Source organism: Macaca fascicularis, chromosome X, assembly GCF_037993035.2.
Source record: "Macaca fascicularis isolate 582-1 chromosome X, T2T-MFA8v1.1".
In the NCBI taxonomy this organism is placed as follows: domain Eukaryota; kingdom Metazoa; phylum Chordata; class Mammalia; order Primates; family Cercopithecidae; genus Macaca; species Macaca fascicularis.
The window spans coordinates 106,781,802-106,809,390 of record NC_088395.1 but is presented as its reverse complement, the minus strand read 5'-3'; the positions used below and the strand labels follow the sequence as shown (position 1 = coordinate 106,809,390).

The 27,589-nt window shown below is 39.3% G+C and overlaps 1 long non-coding RNA gene and 1 pseudogene across 2 annotated transcripts in view; both read left to right on the top strand.

Annotated features, from left to right (window-relative positions):
- Nucleotides 1–4,330: 4,330 nt before the first annotated feature.
- LOC123571037 (uncharacterized) overlaps nt 4,331–27,589 on the top strand; it is a 355,383-nt gene continuing 332,124 nt past the window's right edge. For both annotated transcript variants that reach the window (XR_012429956.1, XR_006695213.2), the window contains exon 1: nt 4,331–4,464. This is a non-coding gene — a long non-coding RNA (uncharacterized lncRNA). The remainder of the gene's footprint in view (nt 4,465–27,589) is intronic.
- LOC102141171 (CTD small phosphatase-like protein 2) lies at nt 20,583–23,391 on the top strand (annotated as a pseudogene).

Sequence of the window (27,589 nt, the reverse complement as noted above, 5' to 3'; positions counted from 1 at the left end):
GAGCAGGTTATTTAATTTCCATATATTTGCATGGTTTTGAAGGTTCATTTTCAAGTTAATTTCCAGTTTTATTCCACTGTGGTCTGAGAGAGTGCTTGATATAATTTCAATTTTCTTAAATTTATTGAGGCTTATTTCATGGCCTATCATGTTGTCTATCTTGGAGAAAGTTCCATGGGATGTTTAATAGAATGTGTATTCTGCAGTTGTTGGATGAAATGTTCTGTATATATCTGTTAAGTCCATTTGTTCCAAGGTAGAGTTTAACTTTATTGTTTCTTTGTTGACTTTCTGCCTTGATAACCTGTCTTGTGCTGTCAGTGGAATATTGAGGTGACCCACTGTTATTGTGTTGCTGTCTATCTAATTTCTTAGGTCTATTAGTAATTGTTTTATAAATTTGTGAGCTCCAGTGTTAGGTGTATATATGTTTAGAATTGTGATATTTTCCTGTTGGACAAGGCCTTTTACCATTATATAACGTCCCTCTCTGTCTCTTTTAACTGCCCATGTTTTAATGTTTATTTTGTCTGATATAAGAATAGCTGACTAAGTTATTTTTAATGTTTGATAATCACCTAATTAGCTTCCTACAAATACTTAAATTTTACTAAGCACTACTGGAAGCATAGAAAAAGGTGTAACACATTGTTCTGGCTGTGTAACAAACCATCCTGAAAATAGTGGCTTATAACAATAACAGTCATTAATTTTGTTCATAAATATAAGAATTGCTTGGATTCAGCTAGGGAGTTTTTGCTCAGTTCTCTGGTTTTATCAGAGATGTGGCCATAGTCAGATGGTGAATGGAGTTGGGGTTATCTCAAAGATAACTCTATGCCATGGGCTATTCTGCAAAGAGTCAAACAGCTGGTCATAGGAACAGTCAGGGCACCCCAGGCATGTCCCTCTATTTCTGTGTAGCTTTTCCATGTGGTCTTTCCGCATGGTAGTTTAAGGGTGGCTAGACTTCTTACATGGTAACTAAGGACTCCTGGCATAATGTCCCATGAGAAAGCTGCAGAAACCTAGTCTCAGAAGTCACCTCTGTGGCATTATATTTATTGAGGCAGTCACAAGGTTCTACTTAGGTTCAAGGGGAGGGACCTCAGACTCTATCTCTTAATGAGAAGAATGAGACAGAATTTGGAAACATGGATTGTTATCACCAAAGGCCCGATCCCTTATTTAAAAAGCAAAACAAGACCAAAAACTTACATTTAATTGGGCATGACCAAAAGATGACAGCTCTGGAGAGAACTGTGCATATTTATAAACATACAATATGTATACTTGATAACATTTTATTTTTAGAAGGTTCATGCTATCCATTTTCAAGCAGGGAATTATGTGATACTTTCTTTGACTAAATTTGTAGCACCGTAAGAAAATTGAAGATTATCTAATTATTTTATTTACCAAACTAAATGAAACCAAATACAACAGGCATTTACATTGTTTTATTTAATTAAAATAAGAAGGCGTGTTATAAATATTTTTCTTTAGTGACAAATACAAATCATTATTAAAAAAAATAAGCACAAACACTTTAAATTTTGAATTGCTTTAATTCTGTGAAATGAATTTTAATAAACAAAGTCAACAATGTCAGCCAGGTACATAAAATATACTATGTTATTTAACCTAAAATTCTTCCTCTTCCTATTAATTTTTAGTCAGAAAAAGAGCAATGAGGTTTTCTTCTCTTTTAATTCATAAATGATTTAACAATTGTGAATGAATTAAGCTGAGGGGCATTATTTCTATACTTTCTGTACTGGCAACTATTGTTTAATGCAAAAAAAATAAACAAACAACAAAGACTTGGACTCTTGTAGTTTCTGATAACTGTAGGCACAGAGGGACATCTGCTACTAGATGACTGTTTTAAAAGCCTCAAAGAAAAAAATACTTTTGAAAGGTTTTGAGACATTATGATATTATGGAGGGATGGTAGCTTAATGTTATATTAGCATAAATTCCTGTTCATCAAGCAAGAATTGACCTTAGCGGAGAAGATTGAGAATGTTGTCAATAAAATGATTTAGATGTGACATTTCATCTGTTGTGATCTCTAAAGTGTTACTCTAAAAAATTATGTCAATTTCTTTTTTAAATTGCCATCTAATTTGAAGTTTTACTCCCTATTCCAGAAGAGCATTTTGAGTCAAACATGCCTTAAAGTAAAGCTCTCCTTAAATATTTTACAAAAACAATTTGAAATGACTACAATTTTCATTTTTAAGTCATCTTAAAAAATACCCTGTTTTGAATGTCCGAAAAGTAGGCCAGATATGGTTACTGCATTAATAATGATAATACATAACATAAGCTCATCTGTGCAAAACTGTGCTTGCTGCAGTTTAAGTTTTATTGCCCTTTCCTCAAGAAGGAGGAGAAAGTTAATGCTTAAGACAGGTTGACAATCTCATGAGAGGGCTTTATTAGTGGTCATTATGAGATGGCAGAGTGTGTTGAAATTTGTGTAGAATGCTCTGTGGGTGGGCCAAATATATTTAATACTGCCCAGTGATGATTGGACTTCATTTCTCAGAATGCACTCCAGTCCCTTATTGCTGATGGAAATATGATGATTGAGGGCCACTGCATTTTGGAGAATGCAAGCTTATGCCTCTTTTTTCTTATAATGAATCTTCCAATGCAATTTTTTGAAAACTAAGAAACAAATTCATATTAACATATTAAATACAAAATATGACAGAACGTGGAAAAGTTGATTCATTTTGCTGGCTTTTAGGATCTGGAGAAAGCTATTTGTTATTTGGCATTCAGACTAAAACAAATGAAAATTCTGTCAGTCATTTTATCTTCTGAATATTCAAGCTGATTCAAAATTTGGCCTATTTATAGACAATTTCCAGGTATAAGGCACAACTTTAACCTTAAACAGTAGTATAAACAACATTGTGAATCAAAATGCTAGAGCCTGAGAAGAATAAAATCCATAAATAGCTATACATTACCTTTTGTTAGTCTCAACAAGTATGAATTTTATCCATAAGACTTCCTTAATTTCAGCCACCAAAGAAATCCAGTTATCACTGTTACAGAGCCATTGCAACAGGAACTAAGACAATTGTAGAGTGAGGCATCTCAAGTCAATAGAAGTTATACAGTTAAAGGAACATAGAGTCCAGCTTCTGCCCTGTTCTTCAGCCTGGAACTTAAACCAGGACATTATGCCTTTGCTTCTCTTCCTGAAAAGCTTTCTGGAGATCTTAAGTGACCCATAAAGCTCAGCTCCTTTTGTTCTATGTCTTACTGAAAACCAGTACGGTGGCCCCCAATGGGTTGAGGTTTCCTAGTCTGTATGCTGAGATGAGCACTATTATCTTGATCTTGGCTGAGTGAAGAGCTAATCTGCATTGGAGATGGGGACATTTGGAAACTGGCTCCCTGGGGCCTTGCATGTAAGGCGGTAGAGAGTGTATCACTACATTTTACTTCTGAGCTGTGATTTATTCAATATGTCTGGAGACTTTAAAAAATGAACTGGAGGTTTCAATAAATGCCTTGCTTTTAAGATATATAACCTGTGATTAAAAATAACCCATGCTCAAAGCAGGAGAGTGACCTTTGCAAGAGCAGTCATGGGATATTTTGGTTCTTTTTACCATGCTGAAATAGGTCTATTTAATCTTGCAAATGGAGTGGAGGGAAAAAAATGTGTGACGATTAAGTAGAACTCAATCAGTATTGGATGTGGCTCACAGTGAGGAGTCACTGCATGTTTAAAATAAATATACATGCAGAACATCTGAACTGTTCATGTGAATTGCAGAGGTATGGCATATAATGGTCACGTGTGTATATGTGAATGTACACTGTGTGCGGATGGAAAAAATGCATTATGTTGCTAGATTTTCCCAGTGTATATTCTCTTTAGAAATTGCCTGAAAACATTAATGTTACATTTCTCAAATGATTATATTTCTATTGGAAGTAGTTTTAGCATTAGAAACTCTTGGTTCTTTGACTTTCAGCAAGACAGGCTTTAGGCTTGAGATTCCCTTAAAAAAACCTATTAGTTTCTTTTATTCATTCAGGATTCTGGGGCAGTTTGGAGCTTTAACATACTGCTGCAGGTATGAACTGAAAGAGTTAAGGGACTGACTGCCATGTTATAAGATCTGCTAACTTAACTGCAAAAGGGAATATGGTCAATTCAATAGGTAATTGCTATTTGAATTTTCTTCCTTTCACCGCAATTGATGATTGAAAAAGAGAGGTAAGGTGTATATACTTTATATAGTATTTATTTTATTTTATTTTCTAAAAATTCTTGTCTCTTCATACTTTCAGGTCCCCAGATAAAATGTTTTGATGAAGGGTAGACTGAAGTGAAGCAGTAGCTCTCATCACCTGCTTGACATAAATTATGTCTCGAACTATTTCAAAAGGGAAAATAAAATGGAAAAGGCTGTGAAGGGCCCTGGGTGGCAGGTAAGTGCACTTGAGACAGATGTGTTAGAGAAGTTGCTTCTAATATACAAATCCATCCCTAACAATTGCTTAGCAGTAGTGTGGGGTTGGGGGGGCTTGTTTCTCTCACTGTAGTGAGGTGTCAGGGACAAGCTGCCAGGCAGTAAACTCACTTGTGCACTGAGTTTAGAATGACGTGCTATGTTTGTTAATGCTACTGCTTTCTTTTCGACTGCCTGCCCACCTTTGTTGGGCAGGAGCCTCTGACTGCTGCTGGAATGCCAAGTGACACGACAAATGATCTGCCAGTGTTTTCCTGTTAGCCCTGTGTAGTGAGGATTTTGCTGATGGATTAGGCCTGAGAAAGTATTAGGAAAGCAGCTTTTTTTTTTCCTTTTGAATGCTCATAGCGCTTTGTACTTCTCTCTAGTAGAGCAATTATTGTGCTGTATTGTAATTATCTGTGTCTGCCTTTCCCAGTAGACTGAGTATCTTGATGGCAGGGTTTTTGCCTTATTTATCTTTGTACCTAGGGTCTAGCCCAGTTTCTGGCACAGAGTAAAAATTCGATAAATGCTTGTGGACTGAATGAAGAAATGAATGAGAAAAACATTAATCAAGGCTCTGAGGCCAAACAGAGACCACGATGATTCTATCACTTATAAGACTGCTAGCTGTTTCCTAACACTTGACTTATTAGAAGCTAAGTGAATGTGTCTGGGACTGGATATCCATGTTTTGTTCTACAGGTCAGGGAGATATGTGTTCTCTTTCTTTGGAGAAGATGGAAGTTTCTGGGCAGTCATTGTCTCCAAACCTATCAGAGTATAAGCATAGCACCACGAACCTCTCATTCACTTGAACCATCACTATATTTTCTGTATTTGTGTGATTCCTGGATTACAGTCTGCATCCTCTACTAGACTGCGAGTCCAATGATGGAGAGCAGATACATCTGATTTTGTTTACCATCACAGTCCCAGGATCTAGCATAGTACCTGGTAGAGAGTAAGCACTTCATAAATGAATGAAGGAATGTCTGGAAACACTAAGATGGCTTCTCTTATTCATACAGGTCTTTTCCACCCTTTTCTGGAACAGGCAACTATATGTCCATCAGTGCTCTCAGTATTAAGCTGAAAACTTTCTTCAGTTTCCACTGTAGCATTTGAGTATACAGTCTCTTTTTAGAGAGCTTTAATAAAATTTCTTCCAATTATTTGGCCAAATTATTAATTTTTTTTTTTAAAAAGAGAGTCCATCACCAGAGGTAACATGTTGACTTTTAAAGTACCCAAGTTTGGAAAACTCTGCAGTTTTGATTTTAATGGAGCCTCTCTGTGAACTTTTAAAGGAGTGAGTGTTTGGCTGCTGCACAGGCTTCTCTCAAGGGGAAAGGCCTTTAGAGTGACATTGGGTAATTTAGCCATTAAGGTTAATGTTCGTCTTCTCTCTGTCTATTGAAACTTCTAGGGTAGGCAGTGCAAATAGCTTATCAGGTAGTTTTAAAGGTCATGTGCAAAGGAAAAAAAATCCTGCACCACTCATGGAAATGTCCTTAGTAATCAGTGCCTGCTTATGGGAGGAGGGGGCTGAGGGACTCTCTCAGCTCATCTATCTTTTCTTTTCCTCCAGGTCACTTTGTGACAGATTTTGACTTGGTAGCAGCCCAAGCTGGAAGGTAGCTAGCTATGCACATCCCTGCTTTCTACATTAGCAGAGTCAGTAAGTTGTTAAACAATATTTTAACTTTCTCTCTTCCTCTTCAGCCTCTGCACTGTACTTCTGGGGTGAGCCTGACAGAGATAGGAGCAAAGAATAAACTTCTCTGTTGATGGCCTGCAGCACTGGTCAAACCCTCCTTTCAGAGAAGGAGTCAGAATAAGGATAATGGAATGGCTTAGTCTTTTCCCTTGCTATTACTTTTCCCTTCTGCCTGTGACAAAACCATGACTCTGTCCTCTCTCTGGCCTGCTTCAATCCTCTATAGAATATATGAATCAAGCCCTGCCCAGTCAGATCTGACCGTATTGTGAATTCCTCATAAGTGGATTCCAAGTTCCTCAAAGAAAATGAAAATTCAATCCACCACTCCAGATCCCAGTTGAGATCACCAACCTAGCTTCCTTTGAGATTTCATTGAGTTATTGGTCTTTTTCTTTCTTCTTCTTTCTCTAAGCAGTAAAAAGCATGGGTTGCAGCTGCTTGGGAGATGAAGGAAAACCAAGTTTTAAAAAATGGTAGCTTTGAGGCAGGCATTTAGGAGTGACTCTAATAGCTCTTTCAGAAGAGTGAACTGTACCTTCAGGCTTATTGCAGTCACCCATTGAGAGAGAAATCACAGAATGAGCCTGCAATAATGATAAAATGAAGAATTCATTCCGCTGCAGTGCATCCAATAGCTGCTTTGCATGTGGATTCAGTATTAAGATAAGAGTCTGCTTTTCATTCTGTTTTATTATCTGCTTCTGAGAATATAGCAGCAGGTTTGAAGGATTATATTTTAAAGAAAAAGTTATATTTTCAAAATCCTATTGATGACTACAACCACTCCCTGTATCGCTGCCTTGTCCCTCACTTCTTCCCTGAGTCTTTGCTGGGAATTCTTTTAAATGAAAAAGAGTTTTATTGCTGCTGCTGTTCCTATATTCAAATTATTTTTGTTTTCTAGAACTGTGGTCTTCCATTTATACTTTTGAGTGGGAACTTGTTGGCAGGCATTTATGAGAGACATCAGAGAAGTACTAGGGATAGCTAAGCAGACTAATTTCCAAATATTCAGCTCTGAGAAGGATGTAGTTTGTTTGAATTTTATTTCATCTTGCAAAGATGAATTCCACATCTCATGGCTATAGATTTGTTTTTGAGGTGATGACCAAAAGGTACATCAGGGCCTCTTTCATGACATTTAATTTTGAACATCAAACAAGGTAGGAAGGCCTGAAGATTGAAACTAGCAAAGGAATAAAGAATTGAATTTTGATCAGGCTTTTGAGTCCAAAGTTAGTTTTTATTAACAACACGAGTTTCATCTTTGAAAAAAAAGAAGAGTGAGTCCTTTATCCCCACAGTGCCTTGCAAATGACATTCTCAAGTATGGCAGCCATAACAATAATAACTACTATATTTTAGGCATCTGCAATATGATAGATGTTAGATATACATACACATACATGCATATTCTAGTTTTAATAGTCACAATAGCTCTGCAAGACGTGTGTGTGTGTGTGTGTGTGTGTGTGTGTGTATAAAAAGTATGTATATATCATCTCCCTTTTACAGATGAGGAGACTGAGGCTTAACAAGGTTAAGTTACTAGGCCAATGTTATAAAGTTAGTAAGTGGTCGAATTGTTGCTCTCCAAGCCTATGGTTTTTTTTTATTTTTAACTATACATGACCATCTTTCACGCGATTAAGTGAGAGGATTCAAAAGGTCACTTTGTCTTTCAGTTATCAATGTCCTTTCCCCATATGCCTTATACAGTTGGCTTCAGGGAAACTGGAAATAGTTACCGGAATATGGGGATTGTTCCAGGAATTCTGTATTTTTGGATGATTTCCTAGGATATGTTATCTTCTGGAGTCAAAATTTAATATAAAATTTGGATCCCATACTGCAAAGATTCTCCTGAGATTCCATGGAACAAGCATAACTACAAGGTGGTGAAGATTTACGGTTCAGGTCTCCCAGGATCCTTCCTATAAGAAGAGTCTCCTAACTTGCCCCAAAATATAGATAGACTCTGGGTCCCTACATCTCTATTCAAAAAGTAAAATACCATTAGTCCTTCAGAATAAGTTACAGAAAAAAGCTAAAGACCATAAAACCAAAATTTTCCCTCTGCAATTACTAACGTGATTAGTCTTCTCAGTATGAACATTGTTATGAAATTTGTACAGCAACGTTAACTTTAAATGTTATTTTAAATATCAAATTGGGGAATGTGTGTGTGTGTGTGTGTGTGTGTGTGTGTGTGTGTTTTAAGAAATTGTGACATGGAAGGCACATAGTTTAATTTCAAACTAAGAAGTGGTAACCAGTTGATTGAATTTACCTCTAAATATTCAGGAATGATGTGGATACTGAAATATATAGTTAAGAAAAAAAATTAGGTAATATAACACGTACTTCAAACCCCTGGTAGAGGCTCCAATAAGCTGAAATAATCCTACCCACTTTTTACCTAGGTATGTCCTTAAAATATTATAACTTCATAACAGGTGGTGCCCCTTGCATGGCTAGAAAGAATAAATAATTAGTTATGTTAAATTGCATCAATTTTAATTAATTAACTTTATTGAGTAATAATTTATAGTAGTAAAATTTACCAATATTAAGTGTATAATTTGGTGAGTTTTGATAAATGTATACAGTCGTATAACTACCACCATGATCAAAATGTAGACAATTCTACCAACTCAAAAAATTCCATCAATCCACTTTACAGTGAATTCCTTACTCTCACCATGGGCCACTGCTTTCTGTCACTATAAATTCATGACAAGACTTTTCTAGAATTGCACATAAATAGAATCATATCAGATATGAACCATTCATTCATATCTGTTGTTACATGTATCAGTAGTTCATTCCTTTTGTTTCTAAATAGTAATCCATTGTGGGAATATAACGATTTATCTATTCACTAGTTGATGGACACTTGGGTACTTTCCACTTTTTGGCTACTGTGACTAATGCTGCTACAAACATTTGTCCACAATTTCTGGTGTGTATATACATTTTCATTTCTCTTGGTTATGCAACTGGGATTAGAATGGCTGGATCAAACGATAGGTGTATATTTAACATTATAAGAAATCATCAATTTATTTCTTAAAGTTGTATGATTTTACAACACAGCAATTTGAGACTTCCAGTTATTATACATCCAAACCAACACTTTGTATAATCAGTATTTTTAATATTTTCTGTTTTAGTGGGTGTGTAGTGGTATGTCACAGTGATTTTAATTTGTACCTCTTTAATAACTAATGATGCTGAGCAAAATTTCTTGTGCCTCTTTTGCCATTTTTATATTTTTTTGTGACATGTTTATTTCAAATCTTTTGTCCATTTTCTTATTGCGTTCTCTTTTTCTTATCAAATCGTAAGAGTTATGTATAAACTTTGCATACATGTCCTTTAAAAGATATATGTTTTGCAAATATTTTCCTATAGTCTGTGGCATGCCTTTTCATTTTCTTGATAGTGAGTATTGAAGAGTACTTTTAATATAGGTGAAGTCCGATTTATCATTCTTCTTTTATGATTTGTGCTTTTTATATTACATTCAAGAAATCTTTGCCGAATTTAAAGTCCCAAAAATTCTCTCCTATGGTTTCTTTAGGAAGTTGTATACTCTTAGGTTTTACATATAAATACATGACGCAAGAGGGAGGTGAAGCAAGATGGCAGAATAGAAAGCTCCACTGATGGTGCCTACCACCCAACAAGAACACCAAGTTAACAACTATCTACACAGAAAAAACACGTTTATAAGAACCAAAAATTAGTTGAGCACTCACAGTACCTGGTTTTAACTCCTTATCACTGAAAGATGCACTGAAGAGACGGAAAAAGCAGTTCTGAATCACTGACGCCACCCCACCTTCACCCCAGCAATAGCTGCATGGTCCAGGGAGCCTCTCTGGGCACTTGGAGAGGAAGAACACAGCAACTCTGAGATGTTAAACTCAGTGTTGTCCTGTTAGACCAGAAAGGAAAACAAGACCGAACTCAGCAAACACCCACCCCACAGAGGGAGCATTTAATCCAGCCCTACCAAGAAGATAGTCACTGATCCTGCAGTCCAAACTTAAGTGCCTGCAAACCTTGCCACCAGGGGTCAAAGTGCTCCCAGTTTCCAAGCAAACTTGAAAGGCAGCCTAGGCCATAAGGACTGCAACTTGTAGGCCAGTCCTAGGGCTGAACTAGGCCCAGAGATAGTGGACTTGGGGGTGCAGGTGGCATGTGAAATACTGAGATACTAGGCAGGGTAGCCAAGGGGGTGCTGGAATCACCCCTCTCCTAACCACAGGATACTCAGCTCACAGCTCCAAAAGAGACCTCTTTCCTCCATGTGAGGAGAGGAGAAGGAAGAGAAAGAAAAGTGCGTATATTAGTCCGTTTTCATGCTGGTGATAAAGAAATACCTGCGACTGAGAACAAAAAGAGGTTTAATTGGACTTACAGTTCTACTTACATAATTCTGGGGAGGCCTCAGAATTATGGCAGGAGGTGAAAGGCACTTCTTACACGGCAGTGGCAGGAGAAAAATGAGGAATAAGCAAAAGCAAAAACCCCTGATAAACCCATCAGCTCTTGTAAGACTTATTCACTATCATGAGAACAGCATGGGAAAGACTGGCCCCCATGATTCAATTACCTCCTTCTGGGTCCTTCCCACAACATGTGGGAATTCTGGCAGATACAATTCAAGTTGATATTTAGGTGGGGACACAGCCAAACCATATCAGTGGGGAACACTTCGTCATGAATCCTGGATACCAGCTCAGCCACAGGAGGATAGGGCACCAGTCAGAGTCAGGAGGCCCCCATTCCAGGCCGTAGCTCCCAGATGATGTTTCTAGATACACTCTAGGAGAGAAGGGAACTCGCTGCCTTTTGCTGTGGGATACAGCAAAAGCAGTAGTAAGAGGGAAGTTTATAGCTATAAATGCCTACATAAAAAATGAGAAAAAACTTCTAATAAACAAAAATGATGCATGTTAAATAACTAGAAAAGCAAGAGCAAACCAAACACAAAATTAGTAGGAAAGAAATAATAAAGATTAGAGCAGGGGAGTCTGGCAAAATGGCCAAATAGGAACAACTCCGGTCTGCAGCTCCCAGCGAGACCAATGCAGAAGGTGAGTAATTTCTGCATTTCCAAATGAGGTACTCAGCTCATCTCATTGGGACTGGTTAGACAATGGGTGCAGCCCACAGAGGGCAAGCAGAAGCAGGGTAGGGCATCACCTCACCCTAGAAGTGCAAGGGGCCAGGGAACTCCCTCCCCTAGCCAAGGGAAGCCATGAGGGACTGTGCTATCTGGCCCAGGTACTACACTTTTCCCATGATTTTTGCAATCCACAGACCAGGAGATTCCCTTGTGTGCCTACACCACCAGGGCCCTGGGTTTCAAGCACAAAACTAAGCAGCTGTTTAGGCAGACACCGAGAGAGCTGGAGGAGTTTTTTTTTTTCATACCCCAGTGGCACCTGGAACCCCAGCAAGACAGAACCATTCAGTCTCCTGGAAAGGGGGCTGAAGCCAGGGAGCCAAGTGGTCTCACTCAGCGGGTTCCACTCCCATGGAGCCCAGCTAGCTAAGAACCACTGGCTTTAGATTCTTGCTGCCAGTATAGCAGTCTGAAGTCAGCCTGGGATGATCAAGCTTGGTGAGGGGAGGAGGGTCTGCCATTACTAAGGCTTGAGTAGGTGGTTTTCCCCTCACAGTGTTAGGGATGCTGAACCCACCACAGCATGGCAAAGAGGCTGTGGCCAGACTGCCTTTCTAGATTCCTCCTAACTGGGCATAATATCTCTGAAAGAAAGGCAGCAGTCCCAGTCAAGGGCCTATAGATAAAACTCCCATCTCCCTGGGACAGAGCACCTGGGGGAGGGGGGGGCTGTGGGTGCAGCTTCAGCAGACTTAAACATTCCTACCTGCTGGTTCTGAAGAGAGCATTAGATCTCCCAGCCCAGTGTTCAAGCTCTGCTAAGGGACAGACTGCCTCCTTAAGTGGGTCCCTAGCACCTGTGCTTCCTGACTGGGAGACACCTCCCAGGAGAGGTCAACAGATACCTCACACAGGAGAGCTCCAGCTGGCATCAGACAGGTAACCCTCTGGAATGAAGCTTCCAGAGGAAGGAGCAGGCAGCAGTCTTTGCCATTCTATAGCCTCTGCTGGTGATACCCAAACAGGGTCTGGAGTAGACTTCCAGCAAAATCCAGCAGACCTGCAGAAGAGGGGCCTGACTGTTAGAAGGAAAACTAACAGAAAGCAATGACACCAACATCAACATAAAAGATGCCCTCTCACAAACCCCATCCAAAGGCTGTCAGCATCAAAGGTAGGTAAATCCACAAAGATAAGGAAAAACCAGTGCAAAAGTGCTGAAAATTTCAAAAAAACCAGAATGCCTCTTCTCCTCCAATGACTGCAACTTCTCTCCAACAAGGGCACAAAACTGGATGCAGAATGAGTTTGACGAATTGACAGAAGTAGGCTTCAGAAGGTGGGTAATAACAAACTCTTCTCAGCTAAAGGAACATGTTCTAACCCAATGCAAGGAAGGTAAAAACCTTGATAAAAGGTTACAGGAACTGATAACTAAAATAACCAGTTTAGAGAAGAACATAAATGACCTGAAGGAACTGAAAAAACACAGCATGAGAACTTCGTGAAGCACGCACAAATATCAATAGCCAAATCGATCAAGTGGAAGAAAGAATATCAGAGATTGAAGATCAACTTACTGAAATAAAGCATGAAAACAAGATTAGATGAAAAAAAGAATGAAAAGGAATGAAGTAAGCCTCCAAGAAATATGGGACTATTGAAAAGACTAAACCTATGATTGATGGTGTACCTGAAAGTGATGTGGGGAGAATGGAACCCAGTTGGAAAACACACTTCAGGATATTATCCAGGAGAACTTCCCCAACCTAGCAAGACAGGCCAACATTCAAATTCAGGAAATACAGAGAACACCATTAAGATACCCCTCGAGAAGAGCAATCCCAAGACACATAATTGTCAGATTCTCCAAGTTCAAAACAAAGGAAAAAAAATGTTAAGGGCAGCCAGAGAGAAAGGTCAGGTTACCTACAAAGGGAAGCTTATCAGACTAACAGGATCTCTCTGCAGAAACCCTAAAATCCAGAAGAGAGTGGAAGCCAATATTCAATATTCTTAAAGAAAAGAATTTTCAACCCACAATTTCATATTCATCCAAACTAAGCTTCATAAGCAAAGGAGAAATAAAATCCTTTCCAGACCAGCAAATGTTGATGGAGTTTGTCACCACCAGGACTGCCTTACAAGAGCTCCTGAAGGAAGCACTAAACATGGAAAGGAAAAACTGATATCAGCCACTACAAAAACACACCAAAATATGAAGACCTATGACATTGTGAAGAAACTGCATCAACTAATGTGCAAAATAACCAGCTAGCATCATGAGGACAGAATCACATTCACACATAATAATATTAACCTTAAATGTAAATGGGCTAAATGCCCCAATTAGAAGACACAGACTGGCAAATTGGATAGAGTCCAGACCCATTAGTTTACTGTGTTCAGGAGACCCATTTCACATGCAAAGACACACATAGGCTCAAAATAAAGGAATGGAGGACTGTTTTCCAAGAAAAGGAAAAGCAGAAAAGGGCAGGGGTTGCAATTCTAGTCTCTGATAAAATAGACTTTAAATCAACAAAGATCAGAAAAGACAAAGCAGGGCATTATATAATGGTAAAGGAATCAATGCAACGAGAAGAAGTAACTATTCTAAATATATATGTGCCCAATTCAGGAGCACCCAGGTTCCAAAAGAAGTTCTTAGAGACCTACAAAGATACTGAGAGTCATACATAATAATAGTGGGAGACTTTAACACCCCACTGTCAATATTAGACATATCAATAAGGCAGAAAATTAACAAGGATATTGAAGAATTGAACTCAGCTCTGGTCCAAGCAGCCCTAATAGACACCTACAGAACACTCTACCCCAAATCAAGAGAATGCACATTCTTCTCAGTCCACATAGCACTTATTCTAAAATCAACCACATAGTTGGAAGTAAAATACTCCTCAGCCAATGCAAAAGAACAGAAATCATAACAAATAGTCTCTTAGACCACACTGCAATCAAATTAGAACTCAGGATTAAGAAGCTCACTCAAAACTGCACAACTATATAGAAACTGAACAACCTACTCTTTAATGACTACTGGGTAAATAATGAAAATAAGGCAGAAATAAACAAGTTCTTTGAAACCAATGAGAACAAATAGACCATGTACCAGAATGTGTGGGAAACAGCTAAAGGAGTGTTAAGAGGAAAATTTATAGCACTAAATGCCCACATCAAGAAGCAGGAAAGATCTAAAATTGACACCCTAACATCCCAGTTAAAAGAACGAGAGAAGCAAGAGCAAACAAATTCAAAAGCTAGCAGAAGACAAGAAATAACTAACATCAGGGCAGAACTGAAGGTGATAGAGACAAGAAAATCCCTTCAAAGAATTAACAAATCCAGGAGCTGGTTTTTTAAAAAGATAAACAAAATAGATAGACCACTAGCCAGACTAATAAAGAAGAAAAGAGAGAATAATCAAATAGACACAAAAAAATGATAAAGAAGATATCACCACTGATCCCACAGAAATACAAACTACCATCAGAGAATACTATAAACAACTCCATGCAAGTAAACTAGAAAATCTAGAAGAAATGGATCAATTCCTGGACACATACACCCTTTCAAGACTAAATCAGGAAGAAATTGAATCCCTGAATAGACCAAGAACAAGTTCTGAAATTCAGGTGGTAATTAATAGCCTACCAACCAAAAAAAGTCCAGGACCAGACAGATTCACAGCCGAATTCTACCAGAGGTACAAAAAGGAGCTGGTACCATTCCTTCTGAAACTATTCAAAACAATAGAAAAAGAGGGACTCCTCCCTAACTCATTTAATGAGGCCAACATCATCCTGATACCAAAACCTGGTAGAGAACAACAACAACAACAACAACAACAACATTTCAGAACAATATCCCTGATGAACATCAATGTGGAAAACCTCAATAAAATCCTGGCAAACTGAATCCAACAGCACATCAAAAAGCTTATTCACCATGATCAAGTTGGCATAATCCCTGGGATGCAAGGCTGCTTCAATATATGCAAATCAATAAACATAATCCACAACATAAACAGAACCAATGACCAAAACCATATGATTATCTCAATAGATGCAGAAAAAGCCTTCGATAAAATTCAACATCGCTTCATGCTAAAAACTCTCAATAAACTAGGTATCGATGGAACATGTCTCAAAATAATAAGAGCTATTTATGAGAAACCCATAGCCAATATCATGCTGAATGGGCAAAATCTGGAAGCATTCCCTTTGAAAACTGGCACAAGACAAGGAAGTCCTCTCTCTCACCACTCCTATTCAACACAGTATTGGAAGTTCTGGCCAGGGCAGTAAGGCAAGGGAAAGAAATAAAGAGTATTCAAATAGGAAGAGAGGAAATCAAATTGTCTCTCTTTGCAGATGAGGTGATTATATATTTAGAAAACCCCATTGTCTCAGCCCCCAAACTCCTTAAGCTGATAAGCAACTTCAGCAAAGTCTCAGGATACAAAATCAGTGTGCAAAAGTCACAAGCATTCCTATACACCAATAACAGACAAACAGAGACCCAAATCATGAGTGAGCTCCCATTCACAATTGCTACAAAGAGAATAAAATACCAAGGAATACAACTTAAAAGGGAGGTGAAGAACCTCTTCAAGGAGAACTACAAATCACTGCTCAAGGAAATAAGAGAGGACACAAACAAATGGAAAAATATTCCATGCTCATGGATAGGAAGAATCAATATTGTGAAAACGGCCATACTGCCCAAAATAATTTGTAGATTCAATGCTATTCCCATCAAGCTACCATTGAGTTTCTCAGCAGAACTAGAAAAAACTACTCTAAATTTCAAATGGAAGCAAAAAAGAACCCGTGTACCCAAGACAATCCTAAGCAAAAAGAACAAAGCTGGAGGCATCACGCTACCTGACTTCAAACTATACTACAACAAACTATAGTAACCAAAACAGCATGGTACTGGTACCAAAACATATATAGACCAATGGTACAAAACAGAGGCCTCAGAAATAATGCCACACATCTACAACCATCTGATCTTCAACAAATCTGACAAAAACAAGCAATTGGGAAAGGATTTTCTATTTAATAAATGGGGCTAGGAAAACTGGCTAGCCATATGCAGAAAACAAACTGGGCCCCTTCCTTATACCTTATACAAAAATTATCTCAAGATGTATTAAAGACTTAAATGTAAAACCTAAAACCACAAAAACCCTAGAAGAAAACCTATGCAGTATCATTCAGTACATAGGCATGGTAAAAGACTTCATAACTAAAACACCAAAAGCAATTGCAACAAAAGCCAAAATTGACAAGAGGGATCTAATTAAACTAAAGAGCTTCTGCACAGCAAAAGAAACTATCATCAGAGTGAACAGGAAACCTACAGAATGGGAGAAAATTTTTGCAATCTATCCATCTGACAAAGGTCTAATATCCAGAATCTACAAGGAACTTAAATGAATATACTAGAGAAAAAAAAAAAAAAACACATCAAAACGTGGGCGGAGGACATGAAAAGACACTTCTCAAAAGAAGACATTTATGCAGCCAGCAAATATATTTTGAAAAGCTCATCATCACTGGTCATTAGAGAAATGCAAATCAAAACCACAATGAGATACCATCTCACACCAGTTAGAATGGTGATCATTACAAAGTCAGGAAACAACAGATGCAGAAGAGGATTTGGAGAAATAGAAACGCTTTTACACTGTTGGTGGGAGTGTTAATTAGTACAACCATTGTGGAAGACAGTGTGGTGATTCCTCAAGGATCTAAAACCAGAAATATCATTTGACTCAGCAATCCCATTACTGGGTATATACCCAAAGAATTATAAATCATTCTTCTATAAAGACACATGCACACATATGCTTATTGCAACCCTATTCACAATAGCAAAGACTTGGAACCAACCCAGATGCCCATCAATGATGGCCTGGATAAAGAAAATGTGGCATATATACACCATGAAATCCTATGCAGCCATAAAAAAGAATGAGTTCATGTCCTTTGCAGGGACATGGATGAATCTCGAAACCCTCATTCTCAACAAACTAACACAGGAACAGAAAACCAAACACCTTATGTTCTTACTCATAAGTGGGAGATAAACAATTAGAACACATGGACACAGGGAAGGGAACATCACACACCAGGGCCTGTCGGGGGACTGGGGGCAAGGGGAGGGAGAGCATTAGGAGAAATACCTAATGCATGTGGGGCTTAAAACCTAGATGATGGATTGATGGATGCAGCAAACCGCCATGGCACATGTGTACCTATGTAACAAACCAGCACATTCTGTGCATGTTTTCCAGAACTTAAAGTATAATAATAATAAAAAAAGATCAGAGCAGAAATAAATAAAACTGAAATGAAGAAAACAATATAAAAGATTAATAAAACAAAAAGTTGCTTTCTTGAAAAATAAAACAAAACTGACAGACCTTTAACCAGACTAAGGAATAAAGAGAGGAGATCCAAGTAAATAAATTCAGAAATGAAAAAGGTGATATTAAACTGATACTGCAGAAATTCTAAGGATCATTACTGGCTACTATGAGGAACTATATATGGAAGAAATTGACAAATTGCTGGATACATACAACTACTGAGATTGAAACAGGAAGAAATCCAAGACCTGAACAGGCCAGTAATGAGTAATGAGTTTGAAGCCAAAATAAAAAGTCTTCTATCAAAGGAAATCCTGGGACCTAATGGCTTAGCTGCTGAATTCTACCAAACATTTAAAAAACTAGTATCAATCCTACTCAAACTATGCCAAAAATAGAAAAGGAGGGAGACACTTCCAAACTCCCTCTAGGAGGTCGGTATTACCCTCATACCAAAGCCAGACAAAGATATATGATAAAAAGAAAACTATAGGCCAATATCCCTGATGAATATTCATGCAAAAATCCTTAACAAAATACTAGTGAAGCAAATTCAACAATACCAATTCAGCAATGAAAGATCATTCATCATGACCAAGTTGGATTTATCCTAGGGATGCAAGTTTGGTTCAACATACTGAAATCAATCAATGTAATACATCATATCAACAGAATGAAGGATAGAAACCATATGATCATTTCAATTGATGCTGGAACAGCATTGATAAAATTCAACATCCCTTAATGATAAAAACACTAAAAACCTGGGGATAGAAGGAGCATACCTCAACATAATGAAAGCCATATATGACAGACCCATAGCTAGTAGCATACTGAATAGGGAAAAACTGAAAAACTTTCCTGTAAGATTGAGAACAGGACAAGGATGCCCATTGTCACCACTGTTATTCAACATAGTACTAGAAGCCCTAGATAGAGCAATCAGACAAGAGATAGATAGAAAGGGCATTCACATTGGAAAGAAAGAAGTCAAATTATTCTTGTTTGTAGATGATGTGATTTTATACTTGGAAAAACCTAAAGATTCCACAAGAAAACTCAGAACTGATAAGCAAATTCAGTAAAGTTGCAGGATCTAAAAATCAACATACAAAAATTACTAGTGCTGGTTGGTTAAGATGGCCAAGTAGAAGCATCTGTGGTGCATGGCATTCACGGAGCAGAACTAAAAGGGAGAGTGAATTAGCACCATCAACTGAAATATCCAGTTATTCCCATTGGGACTGATCAGGAAAACAACTTGACCCAAGGGGAATAAAGAAAAGCAGGGTGTGGCGATGGCCCACCTGGGAGTGACATGGAGCCAAAGGAAGCAGTGAGTGAATGTGTGACCCTGGGAAACCAAGCTTCTCCTGCAGTTCTTTGCAACCCTTGGACCAGGAGATCCCCTTGTGAGTCCACACAACCAGAGCCTTGGGTTCAACACAAAGATCTGTGTGGAGTCTCAGCAGGGCATCTGCTCAGACATGCACAGAGACCCAGGAGCTTTACATACTGCACACCGAGGATCCCCAGGAAGGTGAGAGGTTCATACATACCCCTAGGAAGAAGGCTGAATCCAGGGGCTGAGCAGCATTGGTCTATGGGCCCCACTTCCATGGCACCTCGCAAAATAAGACCCACTGGCTTGGAATTCTATCCAGTCACCAGCAACAGGGTGGAGTCTGCCTGAGACAAGATGAAGCCCCTGTGGGGATGGGCAGGCCACCGTCTTCTCTGTTTGGTCAACTCAGCTGTTCCCGCCTGTGGGCTTTGGACACTCCAAATGGTTTGGACAAGGGAGGTTCCCTGCTCCCAGTGCAGAACACCTGCTTTTCCAGAATGTGGCCAGACTGCTTCTTTAACTGGAACCCTGATCCATTCCGCCTCACTAACTGGGACCTCCCAGCTGTCTATGGACAGAGCTCTGATCTCTCCCTGGAATGGAGTTCCTAGGGGGAGGGGTGAACCACCACTTTGGTTGTTTGGATGACTCAGCAGTCCCAGCCTGTAGGCTTTGGAGAGTCCAAACTGACCAGTACAGAGGTGATTCCCTAGCATGGCATGGCTATTTTGTTGAGGAATGGCCAGACTGCTTCTTTAGGTGGGACCTCATTCTATTCCTCCTCATTGGGCAGGACCTCCCAGCTGGGGCTTCCAGCCACCCCTGCCCACCCTTATTCTATGAACAGAGCTCTGATCTCTCCCTGGGAAGGAGTGCTGAGAGGGAGTGGCAGGCTGCCATCTTGGTTGTTTAGATGACTCAACTGTTCAATCCTGTGGGGTTTTGAAAGTCCAAGCTGATGGGGCAGATGTGGCTTCCCAGCATGGCATGGCTGTTTTGACGAGGTGTGGCCAGACTGTTTCTTCAAATGGGACCCCAAACCACTCCTCGTGGGGTGGGTCCTCCCAGTCTGGGCCTCTGTCCACCCCTGCCTATGTTCTATGGCTGACAGAGTTCTAATTTTTCCCTGGGACAGGGTGCCTGGGGGTGGGGCAGGTGGCCATCTTTGCTGATGGGCATCTCAGCCAGTCCAGCATGAGGGCCTTGGAGAGTCCAAACTGATTGGGAACTGAAGGGATCCTCAACACGGCACACCTGCTCTATCAATATGCAGCCAGATTGCTCCTTTAAGTGGGTCCCTAATCTCATTCCTCCTGACTGGTTGAGACCTCCCAACTGGAGTCTTCAGCCACCTCCTATAGGCATGTTCAGGCTGGAAACAAGTCAGTACCCCCCTGGGACAGAGCTTCCAGAAAAAGGGACAGGCTGCAATTTTGGCTGTTCTGTAGCCTTCACTGGTGATACCTTCAGGTACTGGAAAAACCGAGGTGACTAGGGTCTGGAATGGACTCCCAGCAAACTGCAGTAGCTCTACGGGGAAGTGTAGCTTAACTGTTAAAAGAAAAACAAACAACAACAATAACAACAACAAAAAATACAAAAACCCCATCCAAAGGTCAGCAGTCTCAAAGATCTAAGGTAGATAAACCCACAAAGATGAGAGAGAGTCAGCACAGAAATGCTGAAAACTCAAAAAGCCCTAGTGCCTCTTTACTCCAAATGACCACAACACCTCTCTAGCAAGGGTTCAGAAATGGACTGAGGCTGAGGTAACTGAAGTGACAGAATTAGTCTTCAGAATGTGGATAAAAATGATGTTCACTGAGCTAAAGGAGCACATTTTAACTCAATGCAAATAACCTAAGAATCATGATAAAGCAGTGCAGCAGTGGACGACCCAAATTGCCAGTATAAAGAAGAATGTAACTGGCCTGATAGAGCTGTAAAGCCCATTACAAGAACTTCACAATGCAATCACAAGCATTGATAACAGAATAGACGAAGCGGAAGAAAGAATCTCAGAGCTTGAAGGCTGTCTTTCTGAAATAAGACAAGAATAGAGAAAAAAGAATAAAAAGGAATGAAGAAAACATCCAAGAAATATGGGATTATGTAAAGAGACCAAATCTATGACTCACTGGGATACCTGAAAGAAACAGGGAGAGTTGAACCAATTTGGAAAACACATTTTAAAATATTGTCCAGGAGAACTTTCCCAACCTAGATAGACAGGCCAACATTAAAATTCAGAAAAATGAAGAGAACCCCAGTAAGATACCCCATAAGAATATTATTCCCGAAAGGCATAGTCGTCAGATTCTCCAAGGTCAAAATGAAACAAAAATGTTAAGGGCAGCCAGAGAGAAAGGCCATGTCACCTACAAAGGGAAGCCCATCAGACTAACAGCAGACCTCTCAGCAGAAATCTTACATGCCAGAAGAGATTGGGGGCCAATATTCAACATTGTTAAAGAAAAGAATTTCCAACCCAGAATTTCATATCCATCCAAACTAAGCTTCATAAGCAAAGGAGAAATAAGATCACTTTCAGGTAGACCAGAAATGGCAACTGACTGAAGGAGCTGGTTCTGTTGCTGCTACAGGGTAAGTGGGAAAGACACCATGTATTGTCCAGTTGGGACCATTACAGGAGCCTGAGGACACTTCTCTGTCATCACAGTCAGTTTTGTGTGTGGCACCCATAAAAGATGAGGCTGATAACATGGAAAGCTTCTCAACAGTCAAATCAAATCCAAACACAACTCACTGCCAGAGCAAAGAGGAAATATTCATAGGATGATGATCCCCTGCCTTCAGAAGGAGAAAAACCACCAAAGAATGAAACTGGCTTGTCTTCAATTAAAAAATTCATTAAAGGAAGCACACCTAAGGAAGTGAGAGAAAATCCTTCAAAGTGGAGTAGAATTGAACGTGATATAGGTAATAATTTGATCACCTCAACACCAAGAGCAGGAGAGAAACCTAACATATAGATACCTCGAGTAAGACAGAAAAGTCAAGTAAATGGAGAAGTTGGTAGTTATGAAATGACAAATCAACATATAAAATAAAATGGAAAATTAGAAAAGAATCCTTCCTTTGGCAGTCCTCCAAGGACTACTTTGTTGGAGCTGAAGAAATAGTAAAACAACTTGATATGGAACGGGTGGATGAGCTCACTACCAGTTCTACTACATCAACTAATGGAGCAGCTTACTCAAATCAAGCAGTTCAGGTGAGACCAGCAATAAATAATGGTTTAGCAAACACTGCATGTTCTCACTAATAAGTGGAAGGTGAACAATGAGAACACACGGACACAGGGAGGGAAACATCACACACCAGGGCCTGTCACAGGGTGGGGGCCTAGGGGAGGGATAGCATTAGGAGGAATACCTGATGTAGATGATGGGTTGATGGGTGCCACAAACCACCATGGCACATGTATACCTATGTAACAAACCTGCATGTTCTGTACATGTATTCCAGAACTTAAAGTATAATTTAAAAAATACAAACAACAACAAAAAACCCACAATGGTTTAGAAGAAGCAGAAGAAACAGTTAATCGTGATATCCCACCCCTTATAGGACCAGTCATTCCAGATAGTGGTTATTCATCAGCCCACGCAGAGGCCACCTATGAAGAAGGCTTGGAAGTATTTGACCCCTATTATTTCATCAAACATGTCCTACCACTGACAGAAGAACAACTAAATAGGAAATCTGTTCTTCATTGAAAACAAGAAGCACACCGAAATTCTCCCTAGATTTAGACTTGGATGAAACAGTGGTGCACTGTAGTCTAAATGAGGTAGAAGATGCAGCACTTACTTTTCCAGTCCTTTTCCACGATGTCATTTATCAGGTTTATGTGATATTAATACATTTTTCAGGGAATTCCTGGAATGAATTTCTCAGATGTATGATATTATTCTTTTTACTGCTTCTAAGAAGGTGTGTGCAGGCACGTTACTGAACATAGTAGACCCTAAAAAGCAAGTGGTCAGGCACCATTTTTTCTGTGAACATTGTGTTTGTGTACAAGGAAATCATATATAGAACTTAAATATTCTTGGAAGAGATCTTTCAAAAACTGTAATAATTGACAACCCACCACAAACCTTTGCATACAAGCTTTCTAATGGAACCCCTATAGAAAGTTGGTTTATGGATAAAAATGACAATGAACTCCTAAAATTGATTTCATTCCTGGAGAAGCTTGTAGAACTGAGTGAAGATATTCAACTACATATCAGAGACAGATTTCACTTGCATGATTTGCTGACCCAAGATTAAGTACAAAGACTTGTCAAATCACTGAAAGGGGAGAGACTGCAGGACCCTTTTGAACTAAGACGAAAAGATTGTCATTACTGTTGAAATTTTGCATTTTTGTACCCCATCTTGCTTTTCTTACCTTTGATGCCCAATAATAATCAGGGGTTACAGAAAGAGGCTTTATCTATCTTTGATTGGATACATACAGTAGGTAGGCTAAAACAGAAAAGTCTCTAGAACTAGTGCAACTCCCGTGAAATTTTTTTTAATGTACAGGACATCTGCAGTTTATAAAGAACTCTGTTTCTGCCACCAGAAGTTTGGCCTGTAGTCACACAGGATTTTATGATAATAACAGAGATGAAAATTAACTTTTATTTTCTCTCTGTTTGGTGTTCTAGGTGGGTTTGTAGCCACTTTTCTGTTACGTTATGGTTCTCATTTCAACAGGAATGGCCAGCAAAAGTTGTTTAATTTTTCCCGTTAAGGTTCATGAACTTTTTACATTTTTGACCTGTATTAGATTAGACTTTCATTATGTATTTTTTTTAGTTGAGGCATTATTTACAATATCAAAGACTTGGAACCAACCCAAATGCCCATCAATGATAGACTGGATAAAGAAAATGTGGTACATATACATCATGGAATACTATGCAGCCATTAAAAAAGAGTTCATGTCCTTTGCAGGGACATAGATGAAGCTGGAAGCCATCATCCTCAGCAAACTAACAAAGGAACAGAAAATGGTTTAGTAAACACTGAATGTTCTTGCTCATAAGTGGGAGTTGAACAATGAGAACACATGCCTATGAAATTCAAGACCCATGGATCTTGAATTCTCATGGGTTGTAGGAGGGACCCAGTGGGAGGTAATTGAATCATGGGGGCAGGTCTTTCCTATGTGTTCTCATCACAATGAATAAATCTCATGAGATCTGACAGTTTTTAAAAGGGGGAGTTTCTCGGCACAAACTCTGTTCTCTTGTCTGCTGCCATGTGAGGCATGCCTTTCACCTTCCACCATGATTGAGAGGCCTCCCCAGTCATGTGTACATCCAATAAACCTCTTTCTTTTGTAAATTGCTCAGTCTTGGGTATGTCTTTATCAGCAGCATGAAAACGCATTATACAGGCTTGCACCCTCTGAAGCAGTGGCCCAAGCTGAAGTGGTTGGGATGCAGGGCACCAAGTCCTGAGGCTACAGAGAGAAGCCAGGACCCAGGCTTGGCCCAGGAAACCATCTGTTTCTCCTAGGCCTCTGGGCCTGTGTTGGGAGGGGTTGCTGCAAAAATCTCAGGAATGCCCTGGAGACATTTTCCCCATTGTCTTGGCTATTAACAGCTATTAACAGCTTGGCTATTAACAGCTTGGCTATTAACAGCTTCTTACAGCTCCTTGTTGCTTATGCAAATTTCTGCTTCTGGCTTGAATTTTTCCCCAGAAAATTGGTTTTGGTTTTTCTTTTCTACAGTATAGTCAGGCTGCAAATTGTCCAAACTTTTATGCTCTGATTCCTTTTTAAGCCTAACTTACAGTTTCATGTCATCTGTTTGTGAACACATATTACTATATGCTGTTAGGAACAGCCAAACCACATCTTGAACACTTTGCTTCTTAGAAATTTCTTCTGCCAGATACCCTAAATTATCTCTCTCAAGTTCAAAGTTCCACAGATCTCTAGGACTGGGGCAAAATGCGACCAGTCTCTTTGCTAAAGCATAACAAGAGAGACCTTTACTGCAGTTCCCAACAAGTTTCTCATCTCCATCTGAGACCACCTCAGCCTTGGCTTCACTGCCCATCACTATCAGCATTTTGGTCACAAATCATTCAACAAGTCTCTAGGAAGTTCTAAACTTTCCCACATATTCCTGTCTTCTTCTCTGCCCCCCAAATTGTTCCAACCTCTGCCTGTTACCCACTTCCAAAGTCACTTCCACATTTTCAGGAATCTATAGCAGTACCCCACTTCTCTTGGTACCAATTTTCTGTAGAAGCCAATTTTCACACTGCTGTGAAGAACTACCTGAGACTGGGTAATTTACATAGAAAAATGGTTTAATTGACTCACAGTTCTGCATGACTGAGGAGGCCTCAGGAAACTTACAATCATGGCAGAAGGCAAAGGGGAAGCAAGGCATGTCTTACATGGAGGCAGGAGAGAGAGAGAAGGGGGAAGAGCCCCTTATAAAAGCATCGGATTTCATGAAAATTCGCTCACTATCGTGAGGATACCATGAGGAAAATCTGTTCCTATGTTCCAATTACCTCCCACCAGGTCCCTCCTCTGACACATGGGGATTACAATTCAAGATGAGATTTGGGTGAGACACAGAGCCAAACCATATCACCTTCCCAAGACTGAACTAAGAAGAAACTAACTCCTTGAATAGACCAATAGTGAGTTCTGAAATTGATGCAGTAAAATATAGCCTATGAACCAAAAAAAGACCAGGACCAGACGGATTCCCAGTTGAATTCTACCAAAGGTACAAAGAAGAGCTGTTACCATTCCTACTGAAAATTTCTATTCCAAAAAATTGAAAAGAAGGGACTCCTCCCTTACTCATTCTATGAGGCCAGCATCATCCTCATACCAAAACCTGGCAGAGATACAACAACAACAACAACAACAACAACAACAACAACAACAAAAAACCTTCAGGCCAATATTTTTGATGAACATTGATACAGAAATCCTCAACAAAATACTGGCAGACTGAATCCAGCAGCACATCAAAAAGTTTATCCACCATGATCAAGTAACCTTCATCCCCAGGATGCAAGGCTAGTTCAGTATACACAAATCAATAAATGTAATTTGTTACATAAACAGAACCGAAGACAAAAACTACATGATTGTATCAATAGACACAGAACAGGCGTTTGATAAAATTCAACATCTTTTTCTGTTAAAAACTCACAATAAACTAGGTATTAAAGGAACATACCTCAAAATAATAAGAGCCATATATGACAAACCCACAGCCAATATCATACTGAAGGGGAAGAAGCTGGAAGCATTTCCCTTGAAAATTGGCACAAGACAAGGTTGCCCTCTCTCACCACTTGTATTCAACATAGTATTGGAGGTTCTGGCCAGGCAATCAGGCAAGAGCAAGAAAAGGCATTCAAATAAGAAGAAAGGAAGTCAAACTATCCCTGTTTACAGAAGACATGGTCCTATATCTAGAAAACCCCATAGTCTTGCCACAAAAGCTATTTAAGCTGATAAACAACTTCAGAAAAGCCTCAGGATACAAAATCAATATACAAAAATAGCTAGCACTCCTATACACCAACAACAGTCAAGCTGAGCGCCAAATCAGGAATGCAATCCCATTCATAGGAATGCTTTTAGACTGTTCAACCATTGTGGAAGACAGTGTGGTGATTCCTTAAAGATCTAGAGGCAGAAATACCATTCAACCCAGCAATCCCATTACTGGGTATATACCCAAAAGAGTATAAATTGTTCTATTATAAAGACCCATGCACTTGGGTGTTCATTGCAGCGCTATTCACAATAGCAAAGACATGGAATCAACCTAAATGCCCATCAATGAGAGACTGAATAAAGAAAAAGGGGAACATATCCACCATTGAATACTGTGCAGTGATAAAAATAAATGAGATTATGTCCTTTATGGAGACATGGATGGAGCTGAAGACCATTATCCTTAGCAAACTAACTCAGGAACAGAAAACCGAATACCACATGTTCTCACAAGTGAGAGCTAAATGATGAGAACACATGGATACATGCAGGGGAACAACACACACTGGGGCCTGTTGGGGGTAGGGGAGGCAATGGAGAGAGGGAGAGCATCAGGAAGAATAGCTAATTGATGCTGGGCTTAATACCCCGGTGATGGGATGATGTGTGCAGCAAATCATCATGACACACATTTACCTATTTAACAAACCTGTATATCCTGCACATGTACCCTTGAACTTAAAATAAAAGTTGGAAATTAAAAAAAAAAATCAGCATTTCTATATGCCAACAGTGAACAGTGAGAAAAAGAAATAAAAAAAAGTAATTCCATTTATAATAGCCACATGTAAAATTAAATACTTAGGAATTAACCAAAGAAGTGAAAGATTTCTATAATGAAAAATATAAAACACTGATGAAGTCATTTGAAGAGGACCCCCCAAAATGGAAAAATATTTCATGTTCATGGGTTGGAAGAACCAATATTGTTAAAAA